Source organism: Sus scrofa, chromosome 2, assembly GCF_000003025.6.
Source record: "Sus scrofa isolate TJ Tabasco breed Duroc chromosome 2, Sscrofa11.1, whole genome shotgun sequence".
Taxonomy (NCBI): Eukaryota; Metazoa; Chordata; class Mammalia; order Artiodactyla; family Suidae; genus Sus; species Sus scrofa.
In genome coordinates this window covers 76599694-76614378 of record NC_010444.4, presented here as the reverse complement: position 1 = coordinate 76614378, position 14685 = coordinate 76599694, and the positions used below count along the sequence as shown (strand labels likewise).

The window sequence follows — 14685 nt, the reverse complement described above, 5'->3', positions numbered from 1 at the left end:
GGTCCTAATGTAGCAGGACCAGTGTCCTATTAGAGGGGACCTCCAGGAATTACCTGGTGGTACAGTGGGTTAAGGATCCGATGTCACTGCTATGTCATGGGTCTGATACCTAGCCCGGGAACTTTATGCTGCAGGTTCAGCCAAAAATAAAAAGGAGGGGATGTTTGACAGACACCAGCAGGGACCACATGGAGACAGGCAGAGACAGCATGATGCTGCTATGAGCCAGGATTGTCTGTGACACTTGGAGGCTAGGAGAGAGCTGGGGGGATGGGGCAGGCTGTCCCTCTGCAGGAATCAGCCTGTTATACCTGCTCTCTTGGGCTCTGCCCTCCTGAGCTGGGAGGGGATAAATGTGAAAGCCATGCAGCTGCCCCTCAAATACTGAGAAAGAATATCAGGGACATGAGGAGGTTGCAGGTGCTGGGCTGTAGGGAACACGCCTGGGGCATGGAGAGCAGTGCTGGGGTGGGCAGGCAGGCAGCGCAGATGGAATTTGAGGCCTGGATAGGAGGTTGGATGGTGGGCACTTGGGTCTGGGGACTGGATCTGTGCTGTTGGCTCAGAGATGTAGGATATGGGATGGGATGGAAGTGAGAGAGGTCCAAGGCGAAGTCAAGAAGGGGGCTGACTGCTGGAGCAGCCATAACAGGACCAGAGACCCGGGCCCTAAACAAAGGTTTCACCCATTATAGCTCCAGGCCTAGATACCCGGGGTCCGAGAGGTCCCAGGGAGGGTCCTTCCTCGTCTCCCAGCTCCAGGCTGTGCCTCTGTCCTCACAGCTCCCTCTAGTCTCAGACAAGGACACCATCCTGGGATCCAGGGCCCATCCACATCCAGTTATGATCTCAGCTTCCTCCTTACCTTTATTGCATCTGAAAAGATCTCATTTCCAAGTATGGTCTCGGGTTCCAGGATGTGGGGCCACCACTCAGCTCCTCTGGGGGACCTTGGCCATCAGAGCAGGAGGAAGAGCAGAAGGTAGCCTGATGTGGGCACATCTGCCAGCCAGGCCCTGCCAAGGCTGTAGTGAGGGGCCTGGCTGCTTAGCCCAGGAGCCCTTGCACCCTGAAGGCCTCAGTTCCTGCACAACTGCCCCTCATGGGTCCTTTTGGCCTCAGTTTCCCTTCTGTGGCTCATGGTGATCAAAGAGAACTCCGGTCCCAATCATGGGTGAGCTTGTGGTGTCAGGCCTCACCTGCAGTTGAACACTCTCTTCCATTGGGGTTGGGGTGAGGGTGCTGGCTCACCCTCAGAACATGCATGTCCAGGAGTTCCTGTCGTGGTGCAGTGGTTAATGAATCTGACTAGGAACCATGAGGTTGCGGGTTCGATCCCTGGCCTTGCTCAGTGGGTTAAGGATCCTGTGTTGCTGCGGCTGTGGTGTAGGCCGGCAGCTACAGCTCTGATTAGACCCTTAGCCTGGGAACCTACATATGCCGTGGGAAGCGGCCCTAGAAAAGGCAAAAAAGACAAAAAAAAAAAAAAAAAAAAAAAAGCATATCCAAGGCCTTGTCCCACTGGGGGAGAGGCCAGGCTGCAGAGAGGGCTAGTTCAGTTCAATTCGACAAAATGCACTGGGGCACCTGCTTGTACCTATGGGCTGGCACCAGACACCAGGACGCAGCCCTGATCCCATCCTGAGGTGTCTTCATGGAGCTGCCTCTTAAAGGGTAAAGGAGCAGAAGGGGGCGCTTCCTGCCTGTCTCTTCCCGGAAATCCACAGCTATTTGGGATTTACTTGGAGGCTGGGATGTTGTGTGACTTTCTGGGATGGGGGAGTGGGGTAGGGGGCAATGGAGAGACTAGCACATCCTCTTTACAATGTTCTTGTTATTTCATCGAGAATCCCAAAGGGGCTGTTTGCCACCCCAGCTTTCCCAAATGGTGTCCTCATGATCAAAGCCAAAAGGAAGCAAGAACATGTGGACCACATTTGAAGTGGGTTGAAAAAGAGGAAGCTTGAAAGGCTGTTTGCTTTTTCAAAGATCTCAAGTGATTAGAGAGATATATATTCATTTGAGGCAGGAGGTCCTGTGCTGGCAATTCTTTATTCACTAATTCATGGACTCTCATAATGTACCCAAGGGGGTTATTGTTAGTTATAACTTAGAAGCAGAGGAGGACCAGAGGGGGTCAGTGACCTACCCATAGTCACACAGCCACTGGGTGGCACAACCCAACCCCAGCTATGGCCTTTCTACATTCTTTTTTTTTTTGTCTTTTTGCTATTTCTTGGGCCGCTCCCGCAGCATATGGAGGTTCCCAGGCTAGGGGTCTAGTCGGAGCTGTAGCCACCGGCCTACGCCAGAGCCACAGCAACGCGGGATCCAAGCCGCATCTGCAACCTACACCACAGCTCATGGCAATGCCAGGTCCTTAACCCACTGAGCAAGTGCAGGGACCGAACCTGCAACCTCATGGTTCCTAGTTGGATTCGTTAACCACTGCGCCACGACAGGAACTCCCCTTTCTACATTCTTTCAGCTGCACAGGCCACCCTATCTTTTACAGGATCAAGGCTGGAGCTTCCTTTTAAGGCTCAAATATCTCTGGAGAAGAGGCCACCATGTCCCCTGCTCCCCTGGAAGCTGAGCAACTGAAAGCAGATTTCCTTAAACATTAAGAATGGAGGAGTTCCTGGAGTTCCTGTCACAGCTCAGTAGAAACGAATCTGACTAGTATCCATGAGAACACAGGTTCTATCCCTGGCCTCACACAGTGGGTTAAGGATCTGATGTTGCCATGAGCTGTAGGGATAGGTTGCAGACATGGCTCAGATCCTGCGTTGCTGTGGCTGTGGCATAGGCCAGCAGCTGTAGCTCTGATTGGACCCCTAGCCTGGGAACTTCCATGTGCCACACCTTTGGCCCTAAAAAACAAAAACAAAAAAAAAAAAGAAGACACAACCATACAAAATCTACAAGATGTAGCAAAAGCAGTTCTTGGCGGGGAGTTCATATCAATACAGGCCTTCCTCAAAAATCAAGAAAAATCTCAAAGAGTGTATAGAGGAGTTCCATGGTTAATGAATCCGACTAGGAACTATGAGGTTTCGGGTTCAATCCCTGGCCTTGCTCAGTGGGTTAAAGATCACTGTTGCTGTGGGCTGTGAGCTGTGGTGTAGGTTGCAGACACGACTTGGATCCTGCTTTGCTGTGGCTGTGGTACAGGTCAGCGGCTACGGTTCTGATTCGACCCCTAGCCTGGGAACCTCCATATGCCACAAAAGCAGCCCAAGAAATGGCAGGATTTAAAAAAAAAAAAAAAACTGGATAGAAGAGGAGAGTTGGACCAGGGAAGTCTGAGGAAGTAAAACCTGGAGTTCTCCAGAATCTGGGAGGATTGTGGAGTTGTTTCATTCATTTATTCACCACACACCGTGACCACACAGACTGAGTGCCTGCTGTGTGTGCCTACAGACCCAGCAATGAGCAAAACAGATGTGGTCTCTGGTTTGGTATGGCTGGTGGAGGAGGGTGACTTGAAACAAACACACTCCTTTATGTTAAGGCTCAGGTTGGAAGGGGTCAGCTTGTACCGAGAAAGGACAATGGGGGAAGAAGCTTGGGCTTCCTGGAGGTAGTGACATTGCAAGTGGAGCTGAAAGAGGAGAACTGGGTCAGAAGAAGCCCTAAACTGTTGCCATTCTGCCATCTCCTTCTACTTTAATTCTCCTTCCCCAAATTTGTCTGCTGGACAGCAGGACAAAAATCAGAGACCATGCAATCTTCCATCTGCCAAATCTAGCTTTTAGCCTTTAGGGTCTGGCCCTTGGTCACTCTGCTCCAAGCAAGCTTATAACACCATCTGAAACGGTCATGTCCATTTATTCACTGTCCTGTCCATCCCCTCGCTCAGGACTGAGAACTCGCTGGGAAACCGTGCCAAGAGTTTAGCTCACCATTCTATTTTCAGAACAGCTGGCAGGCATTTAATAAAGACGTGAATGGATGAGTTTCCCTCAACACTAAAAATGCCCCGCAGGAGGCACGCGGGCCACGCGGGTAGGCCCTGTCCTGGGTGATGCTGGGCCTCACTGCGGGGTTCTTGCCAAGCTCCCCCTACCCAAGCTTTTTCTAGGTCCAGGATGGACTGACAGTATATGAGCAAGTACTCTACACTGCACTTGTTGAGCGTCAGCTGCTTGCTAGGGCCTGTGCTCAGGCGGCAGGCCCAGGCGGAAGGTCCAGTTGGACCAGTGCCTTGAGTGACACCCTCCTTGGCTCCTCGATTATGTCACAGCTCCTTCTGGCTCGGAGAAGCACCGCCCCGTCGCTAGCCTATCACTCTACACAGCTCTCCCCACCCCAACCAGCAAGTCTGCCGCAGGACTCCCCGGAAGTTGGCTTATCCACGCGCTGACCACGCCCGCGGCACCGCCCGACCGTGACGTCAAGTGGCGAGACCTTGACGCCACAGAAGCGCGGTGGGGCGGTGTCTCAGTGACCAGCCACGCGTCTCCATGGCAACGGCGGGGGCGGGCCAAGACCGCGGGCCAGAGCCCCGCCCCCCAGAAGGGTTGACTGGGGACCGCTCCTTCCCCGTCCGTGCGCGCCCTCCCAGCCGCGCACCTCCGGCGGTCCCCCCGGCTGCGGCCCAGCCACCCTGGAGCAGCCGCAAAGCGTGGCGGCCGTCGCGCAGTGTCGCCCGCTGCCGCAAAGCGGCGGGCGCGCCGCCGGGTCCCGCCTCGCGCTGTGACGTCACGCGCGCGCCCTACGGCCTCCGGCGGCTGCGCAGTGGGCGCCAGGCCCTCCCCCGCGACGCTGGCGGCGTAAGCGCGGGCCGCGGGCGACGCTGTGAGACCGGGGCGAGCCGGGCGCCCGCGCGGCGGGGACGGCCCGCGCCCAACATGCGGAGGCCGGCGCCGACGGCGCGGGAGCGGGGGCCCAAGCGGGCGCCAGAGCCGGAGCGCGAACAAGGTCCGGAGCGGGGGCCCGCGCCGCGCTGCTGAGGGAGCCCGGGCCGCCCAGCCCGGCCGCCCGGCCGCGGGGCCACGGCCACAGCCACAGCCACAGCCACGGCGGAGGCCGTCAGGTAACGACGCGCGCGCCCTCGCCGGCGGTGCGGCCACGCGCCCCGGTCCTGCGGCCCCACCCCCACGGATCCTTGGATCCCGCCGCCCGTACACCCCGCGCTTCGGACCCCCGCATCCCGCAGACCCCCGGTCCCCCGGCATTCCCGCACCCCAGGGGCCCCCAGAATCCTAACTCTGCTCTTGTGGAACTGTGCATTCCCGACTTTGCTCTCCCACTGACCCCTAAACTGCGACCCCACTGCCCCTATGGCCCACTAGCCCCCACACTCTGGACTCCAACCCTTCTCCCCTGTACTCCAGACCTTGCCAGTGACCCCCAAAATCAGGCCCTGCAACCTCTCGTTCCCACTCATCCGCACACTACAGACCTCACAGCTCCTTACTGATTCTTCATTCCAGACCTCAGTATTCTTCATTCCAGACCTCAGTATTCCAGACCTCACTGTTCCCTCGCTCCAGACTTTGTTGTCCTCCACTCTCCCTCAGTCCCACCCCTCCTCCCTTCTTCACTGCTCCCTAGTGCTCAAGCACACTGTCCACTTCCCATGTCCTTCTATTCCTCCAGCTCTCTCTCCTGGGCCCATGGCTGCTGCCTACGCTGCCGCACACTTGCCCCTTTGTGGCTCTGCAGGATTTGGGGGTGAGCCGGGGGCTGGGGGCAGAGGGGAGGAGCAGCAAGAGGGGTCTGGTCTGGAGGATCTGTTTTGGGCTGCTCAGGAACTCCTGGCTCTCGCCTGGCTGCGCCTCCCCCTTCCGCCCTCGCCACCGGCTTTGTTTTCCGGAAACACTTCAGATGGGGGGGGGGTGTAGCGTCTGTGCCCTGCCAGGGACAGCACTTCCCCTGTCTTCTCTGCCCCAGTTTTCTCAGGGGACACTTTCACGTTCAGGGCTGGGGGCCTTAGAGAAAGCCCTGCTGTGACGTCTGGGGCATCATCCTGGGTAGGCTTTGGGCAGCTGGGTTATTCCCTTGGCCTCCGGATGGCATTGTTTGCAGGAAACAGCCTGGAGGGTTCTGTGCACGTAGGTGGAGTCCAGTATGTTCTCCCCTGCCCCCTCCACCGGGAGACCTAAGCTTGGTCAGTGTCTGGGACTCTGAGGTGTCCACATATTCATTCTGTGGGGCCTCAGGGGCCCTCTCTGCCTTCTCGGGACACAGATAAGCTCAGTTGGCATTTCCCAGCCTCCAGAGACTTCTGTAGCTCTGGGCGTGAGAGATGAGTGGGAAAGTATAGGGGCTCTGATCTGGGGGGCAGAACTGACTGTAGGAGGATTGATCTGATAGTGAAGGGGGTGCTTGCTGGGGCTGGAGGCAGCCCCTGAGAACAGACTGATCTGGACTGCAGGTTTGAAAGGGGGAAGTTTGTGGTTGTCATCAGGAGCTTGTTTTTCTATGTTGTCTCTTCACCAAATTGTGGCCTGCTCTGGGCTCTGCAGGCATGTGGATGGGTGGATGGGTGGGGGCTGAGGACAGCACCCACAGGTGCACACATCAGGGCCCCAGATGTTCATTTCCGCCCCTGCAGTGATGTCTGTGGCCCTGCCTCCAGAGAACGGAATTAAGGAGGCCGCATGGAAGTGGTGGGTGTAGGTTGAGTCTCCTGCTGCCGGGGATGGGGGCAACTGGCTCCTGGGCTAGGGGGTCAGTTGTGTCCACTGCATTTGGCATTGGAGGGAAGAAGATCTGAAGGAGCTGATGGACCCTCATCCACACAGTAGTGGTCAGGTACGCATCTGACATTTCTGTGTGCAGGTGACTCTCAGGTCTTCTGGGTTTCTTTGATTTCCCTGAAGCAGGCTGGGAATGGGTGTCTCAGTACCTGGCTCTGAGCTGTGACAGTAGACCTCTTTGCACACCGACTACTCTGAACCTCCTCCTTTTCACTACGTAGTAATTATCTCTTGGTTGCAAGAGGAAGTAGGTGAGGTTTTGTTTTTGTTTTTGTTTTTTTTAAACTGAAAGCTATCTTCTCATCCCAGCTCTGGGGAAGCCAGCCAGCCAGCCGAGGCATTCAGGACAGCTGCAGGGCCACCTGTGTCCTTGAGGATTTACTGGTGGGTCTGAGCAAGTGCTTAGGGTGGGCCCAGTCATTGCAAAGCTACACTAGGGACAGTGGCATGTTTAGTGGACATCCTGAGTTACTACAGAGCAGTCCCAGGCCACCTCAGCAGGAGGGTTTCTCTGTGTGGTTGTGGGGTGGTCGGGTCTCTTCTCTGGGTGGAAACTTCTTGGGTCTTTCTCCCTTGAGGTCCTTGGAGGCCTTACTGGGAGACATTACCAGGCTGCGGGCTGGGGAGGAGGCTGGCTGGGGCGTCATGACCGGGGTGCCAGCCTTCATCAGGGTGGGGGGAGTGAGCCACTTTTGTTTTAACCCTAATGGGAAACAGGCCCTTGTGAAGGAACCCTGTGTGCTGGTTGGGGTCATGTCAATGTCAGTGTCCATTGTCTGCTTAGGGCTGTCAGCCTGATGGGGGCTTTGCTGTCGTGATCTAGGCAGTGAGTGCGCTCACCCCGGAAAGTTCTGGCCACTGGCTTGGAAAGGTTCCCTTTGGGTGGTGTTTTTCCATGCCTGAGACCAGGCCTCATAGGTGTGGCAGGTCTCCCCTTCAGGCAGCTTCACCCCTGCCCCTCTCTGTTCATGAGCTTTGGAGGGCTGTGCTGGGTGACCTCCCTCCCTCTAAGTTCCCGTCCTACAGACAAGATGGAGTAAGGCCTCAGTGGTCTCCGGTAGAAGGACCTGGGGTCTGCTGAGGCCGGCCATGGACCTGTGATCCTGGGGACGCCTGTGCCCACTGGCCAGAGCCTGAGTGGAAAAGTGGTGGTGGAAGCACCCATTCCTTGGGCTCCTATGGCCCGCAGGGGCCTGTGAACACCTATCCTGTTTCCCTCCTGCTCTTTCTTCCACGCAAGGAAGGAGGATGGGAGGGACTCTCAGGGAGGGTAGTTGATGGTGGTACGTTTGTTCCTTCTCAGAACCCCAACGTCCCCCTGGATCTGGGCCCGCAGTGCCCAGTCCTTTCTCATGCAGCCCTTCCTGTGAGTTTCTTCCAGCAAGCGTCAGGAGTTAGGTTGCTTGGTGGGATAGGCCGAGGTACACAGTCCTCTTGCAGCTTTTATCTGCTTAAATTCCAGAGGACCAGTCCCTCGCTTCGCAGTGGGAGACTGAGCCTGCAAAGCATGCGAGTGCGAGGGGTCCTGGCGGGCACAGGGACAGGGGCCCCTCACTTGGGCAGTGACCAGGGGATAGGAGGACAGTCTCATTGTGCCTAAGCCTGTGGGGTGAGACTTCTCTTCCCTGCCGCTCCCCCCAGCACCGTGAGGCTACACTGCATCCTGGGAAGAGTAGAGCTGCCTGCTCTCCTTGCGGTGGCTCAGAGCCTCCCCTGCCAGGGTGCCCCATCTGGCCGAGGTCATGCGGGGTCATCCTGGGTCATGGCGGGATCACTGTTTACAGTAGAAATAGATGTATGCTGTTAGGTGTTGCAACCTTTCATTGACCTGTGATGTACTTTAGAGTTTTAAGAAGTTGCGCTTGATGGTGACTCCTCAGTTACCTAGAATCTCCTCCCTCCTGGAGGTGGTGTTAGCCAGGCTTGGTGTGATCCTCTGGAATGACTGTCATCTTCCCTCCCTCTGAGGACTTGGGGTTGCAGGGCAGCAGTGCTCATTGTGGGACCTCGATTCAGAGGTCACCTGAGATGACAAGCATTTGAGGGGCTCTCCCATAGTCATGTGCCCTTGCCATGGTCCCAGGGCCAGGCTGGTGGGCACAGTAGGGCTCTGCTGGGCGCCCGGGAGGTGACCCAGCCAGGACTGCAGGGCAGGTTGGTGGAGTGTGGGCTGAGATTAAGAACCCCAGGCAGAAAATTCTGGAAAGACCAGGTGCTTTGGGGAGAGAAGGGGTGGAGGGTGTGGTGGGGGGAAGTTAAGTGGGAACAGGCACCTGAGGGCACTCTTCCTTGCTGCTTCTGGAGTCGGCCTAGGTATTGTTCTGGGCACTGTACTGAAGACTGGTGTCCTTACAGAAACTTCAACACAGTGGGCTAGGCTGCAGAAGGCTGGCTTGCCGTGCAGCCAGCTGCTTGTGTTGCTTAACATGGACGGGCCAGGAGGTTTCGGATCAGTGCAACAGCCCCCAGAAACCCTCGTGCTGCCCCTTTTCCCCCCGCCAGCTCACACCAGCAGGTGGCAGTTTGGGGCACGCTCAGCCTTGGCCTGGGCCTGCCCTCCCCGCCTGCCCTCCCCTGGAGGGCCATAGTCATGGGCTGCCTTTTCCTTAAGCCGCGACCATGAATCTAGTGGGAATTTGTGTCAGGGACACTTCCTAGACCCACCTCTCCCCTTGTCACTGTGGACGACACCATGGATGTTGGGCCGGTCATTCTCTAGAGCAGCCCTAGTTGTGATGACTGCAAATGTCCCTGGTGTTGACAAGTGTTGGGGAGAAGGCACTGTGGTGAGCTGCAGCTAGGGACCTGTGGGTGCCTGTCTCAGGGCTCCCTGCATGCATCTCTGGGCCCCCACGGGCCTGCCTTTGCCCCCAGGAATTGAGAGTGTGGAGGCGGGTGGGAGGGAGCCAGTGGGCGGAGGCCTGGGGACATACAGCACATCTGGACCTGAAACTGTCTCATCTGGGTGGCCTGCCAGGGTTCCCTGCGGGCACTGTCTTCCCACTCACCTCGGGCCACCCTGCTGTCCTGAGATGATCCTTTGCTCCTTCCTGGTCTCGACCCTGCCCTCCAGGCTGCTGCTTGGGAGACCTGGGCCTCCTCTGCAGGTGTTGCAACCCTGGGGTTGCATCTGTGGCTGGTGGAGGGTGGGGAGCCAGTTAGGAGACATCTCCCCTAGTGTTTGGAGATTACCGGGCCGCAGTGGATGCTCCTTTCCCTCCCTCCATAGCTGCTCCCTGGCTCATACCCCTTGCCTGGTGCCTCTCATGCCGGGCTGCTTACCTGTCTGAAGTGGTCACAGCACTGCCGCCTTGTGGGCAGTGCAAGTGTTTTGGAGGCACAGGTATGTCTCAAGATCCCGAGCAATGCCTGTGGCCCAGCCTAGCCCCCAAGGCACATAGGACTCTGCCTTGTGGAAAGTGGAAAGCTTGCCACTGCCTGTGTAAAAAGCAGAAAGCGACAGGTGATGTCCTGTCCATTTTGTTTGACTTGGTGTATTTGAGGTGTGATCAAATGTTTAAATACATCTTGGTGTGAGACGGTGTATGTCCTTCTTTTTTTGAGTGTGTGTCTTATATAGGCCTGGCTCATCACCATTTGGAAGCTAAATGTTCATTGGAAATCTTGACTTTAACAAATATGGACTCGAGTAGAAAACATCAGTGCTCTAGAGACCCAATGAGAATCCTGTGGGAGGCTGTCAGCACTGCTGTTATGCGAAGCCAGATGTTGCTGTTAAGAGTGCAGGGTGGCCAGTGAAATTGTAGTTTCAGGCAAACCACTAGAAATTGCTTAGCATAGGCGGGAGTTCCTGTCGTGGCTCAGCGAAGACGAATCTGACCAGTACTCATGAGGTTGCGGGTTCGATCCCTGACCTCGCAACCTCATGAGGGTTAAGGCTCCAGTGTTGCCCTGAGCTGTGGTGTAGGTCACAGACTCGGCTTGGATCTGGCGTTGCTGTGGCTCTGGCATTGGCCAGTGGCTGCAGCTCCGATTGGACCCCTGACCTGGGAACTTCCACGTGCTGTGGGTGCAGCCCTAAAAGAAAATAAATTGCTTAGTGTAAACATGCCCCAAATAGTGTGTGGGATATACTTGTGCTAAAACTTTTTTATTGCTTATCAGAATTTCCTTGTTAACACGGTACCTGTTTTTATCTATGTTTGGGCACCCTAGGCTGGTGTCAGCCTGCTGTCTGGGCTCAGGGAAGGTGGGCTGCGGTATGCGGTGGGTGCTGGCCGACGAAGTGTGGGGTGGAACCTTGGTGATGAAGTGGGGGTGTTCCCAGCCAGCTGCAGGCCCTGCCGTGGCCACGCCTCTCATTGTCTGGGGCAGGCCAGGCATCTAGTGATTGCACCCTCTAGGCAGCAGGGCTTCTGCATCTCTCCGCTGATCTTGGGGACCAAGTTCTGCTTGCTCACAGGCTGAGCTGCCGCGTCTCTCTGGGCCTCCTGATGCTGAGCTAGGTGCCCCAGGACCTGGGGACTAAGCCTGTGCTGGGCAGTTGTGGGGGGACCTCAGCCCAGGGATGCTGGGAAGGACTGAGCTAGAGGCAGTGAGTCAGCCCTTCCTCCCCTCCCCACCTTCTCACTGGTTTCTGCGTCTTTTACTTCCTGTGGGCACACACCTCTCTATTTCTCTGAGATATTTACAGCTGTGTCTGTCACAGAAGCTGCTTAAACCCTGGGAGCAGGAGGTGTGGCTCTGGCAGCCGCCCCGCAGGTCAGACTTTGATCTGTGTTGGATGAGCCCTGTTCTCTGGGCCTCTGCCAAGCCCTGCTCTCCGTGCCCCTCCAGATAGCTTTGCTGAGGTCCCAGGCTTGCCACTGTCTCTAGTTGGGATACAGTGCACCAACCATAAAGCTCACTAGGGAGTACGTCTTGGTGGTTTTAATCGTGCAGCCATCACCTCTAATTCCACAGCACTCCATCAACCCAAAAGATTGGAGATCTCGTGGCCTTAAGCCCTGGAGGGACATACAGGGAGGAAATGAAAGGCTCAAAGCCCTTAACAACCAGGAACCTACTCTCTATCTCTGTGGATGTGCCTGTTCTGGATGTTTCCCATCCATGGAATCCCACGCTGCGTCCTTCTGTGTCTACTTCTTTTACTGAGCATCGTTGTCTCCAGGTCGGTCCATGTGGTAGGGGTGTTGGTGCTTCTCTTCTTTTCAGGGCTGAGTGATGCTCCCTTGTGTGGAGGACACGTGTGTTTATTCACTCTTCAGTTGACGGACATCTGGGTGGTATGTGCCTCTTGACTGACATGAGTTGTGCTGCTGTGGACATGCAGGTGTAGGTTCTGTGTGGACGAGTTTTCAGTTCTCCCAAGTGTGCACCGTGGCTGGATCGCATGATAACTCCATGTCTAACTTTGGAGGAACCGCTGACTGTTTTCCGTGGCATTTGCACCATCTCATGTTCCACCTGCCGTGGCTGAGGGTCCTATTTCTCCACGTCCCCACCGGCTCCCCCTCCAGGGTCTGCATCCTGGCCTCACAGTGTCTCTCCTGTCCTGGGTGGGGTCTGACCTTTTATCTTGATATCTCTGCCTCCTCAGTCTGTGAACTCTGGCCAGTTTCTGGAAGACTCTTTTCCCGCTGCCCTGCACTTTCTGGAATGCCAGCTGTGTGGAGCATGTGGGCGCTGCAGCTGGTCCTGCCCTTTGATGTCACAGACAGGCCGGCCTCCCTTGCCTGCCATTCTAGAGTGACTGATAGGCCCACGGGGCCACGGGTACAGGCCGTGTGATACCCCAGGCCGCTGCCTTGTTCTCGGTGTTTTTCAATAGCAAGACACTCCCACGTTGAGAAAAACAGACATGACGGCAAAGCCTAAGGGATGTTTTTGAAAAGTCACTCAGAACCCAGGAGATGGGCACTACTCACACCTGAGTGAGACCCTTCCAGTTGCCTGAAGAGCAGGAGGTGTTTATGAGTGGGGTCCGGCCACTCTCTGTAGACCCTCCCCCTTCAAGAGGCTGTGCCCCACGGCCCGGTGCTCCCACTGCTGTGGACAGAGCACCACTGCTGCCTGTTAGCCTCCAAGTGGGGTCACGGTGCACCAGCTTCAGGTGAGGGTTGGGGTTGTCTGGGAGGGAGGCCTGTAGGAAAGCCTGAGGAAGCTCCAGGTGGGACACAGGTGCCAGGGTTGGGCAGGGGCTGGCTGTCCCTCCTGGAAGGCAGCTGCCTTGTGCGGCAGCTGAAAAGAGGGCAGAGTCCTTATCCAGGGACCTGCTGGCCCTGGGGCACATGTATGGGTGGGGAGCCAGTCTGGACTGGCTGGGTGGGTGACACTCCATCTGCCCCAGTGAAGCTGGGGAGATGGGCAGTATTGTTTTCTGGTGGGTTTGCAGGTGCTTTGGGCCTTTCATTTCCTCCCTGTGTGTCCCTCCAGGGCTTAAGGCCACGAGATCTCCAGCCCGTGTGTCTGCTGGCACTGCCCTTCGCACTTGGAGGCCATTCACGCTCCTGAGGGTGGTCCAGGCCGCTGGCCCCAGGCTAGAGGATGTGGTGAGAACTGCCCCTCACCTTTCCCTCACTGTTCTCAGGAAAGTTGGCCCCTACTTGCAGGGGGCAGGATGGGATTCCAGGTGTGGAGTGGTGGGGGAAATGCCTCTGCCCTGTGGGCACACGCTCTGTAGGCTGCACATCTGGCTTCCTTGCTGTGCAAGGAGGTCCTCCCTCACCTGGCTGGGGGGCCGGGTTTGCATCAGTGCAGGTGCCCTGCCCCCATGCTCTGGCTGGCTCCTTTTTATCTCTGATAGTCTGAGAGGCAGAGGCCAACTGAGGCTTACTGAGGCCTTAGCGTTTCCTCGTTCTCTGCCCTTCGTTTCTTCCACCTGTGTGTTCCTTCACCAGATGGTCACTGTGTTTTTGCCTGGGACCACTACTGTGCCCTTGAGGAGCGTGTTTAGTGGCTCAGGCGTGCTGTCAAGGCAGTGAGCATTGTGGTGGAGGTTGAGGAGCTGGGCGGTGACCTCTCTGGGTGACATGTGTTAGGAGCGGAGCAGGTGCGGAGGTCCTAAGGCAGGAGCCTGCCCACCTGTCACCTAGATCATGTGGGTATCAGGGAGGTGACTCCCAGAGGAATTGGTGAGATATTTCTTTATATATTTATATATTTATTTATTGGTGAGATTTTTAAAAAATTAAATACACTGTTTTAGGTCAATTTCAGATTTACAGAAGAGCTGAGAAACAGTTTCTTTTGGCCCTGTGAATAGTCACTGTCGTTCACGACTGCCTTAGCCCCAGAGCTGACATGCCAGTGTTGAAACGTCATCCTTAACCAGAGTCTGTGTTTTCCTCCATTTCCTCTCTGCCCCAGGACCCCCGTGACATTTGGTTGTGTCCCCCCCCAAGTGTGACAGTCTCACCATCCTTCCCAGGGATGTCCCCAGGCTGAATGTGTTGGGGTTTTCTTGGGATTGCACTGGGGCTATGTGTTATGGGGGTAGGGTGGGGAGACCTCAGGAGAAGTGCCCTTATCACCCATCACCACGCCAGGGGTCTCTGCTGCTGCCTTTGGCCTGCCCTCCTGGCTCTTTCCCCTTTTTCCCCCTTCTCTCCCATTCTGGAGTCAGAAGTCACAGGCTCCAGCTGAGGGTCCTTCCTGCCTCTCCCAGCTTCCAGTAGCTCCAGGTCCTTTGTGGCCCATAGCCACCTGTCTTGTGTGTCTCTCTCTCTCCTCTCCTCACCAATTTCCACTGGACGCACCCTGATTTACAAATACAGTCACATCCTGGATTCAAAGGAAGGGTGGGAGGGTCTTTGGGGGCACAGCTCAGCTCCTCCCAGGATGGATGCTCGGTAATGGGCCTGAGCACACCAGGGCGGGGCTCACCCTCCATATGAAGGTACGCATGGGGCCTTGGCTGAGAGGCTGTGGTAGGGCCGAGGGGAGAGGCCAACGGCTGCCATGTTGGAAGTCTCCAGATCTGCTTCCTCTAGGATGGTGTGCGCCAGCCCTGGGCAGT

The 14685-nt window shown here is 56.4% G+C and overlaps 1 protein-coding gene across 2 annotated transcripts in view; it reads left to right on the top strand.

The window, feature by feature from the left end:
• The window catches only part of CSNK1G2 (casein kinase 1 gamma 2), a 35653-nt gene continuing 25715 nt past the window's right edge, over positions 4748-14685 (top strand). Inside the window, exon 1 of one of the 2 annotated variants that reach the window (XM_021084209.1) lies at positions 4748-5038. The gene's annotated coding sequence lies outside the window, so the exon portion shown is untranslated. Of the gene's footprint in view, positions 5039-5793; positions 6763-14685 lie in introns of those variants that run through there. The other variant, XM_021084210.1, reaches the window with a different exon arrangement.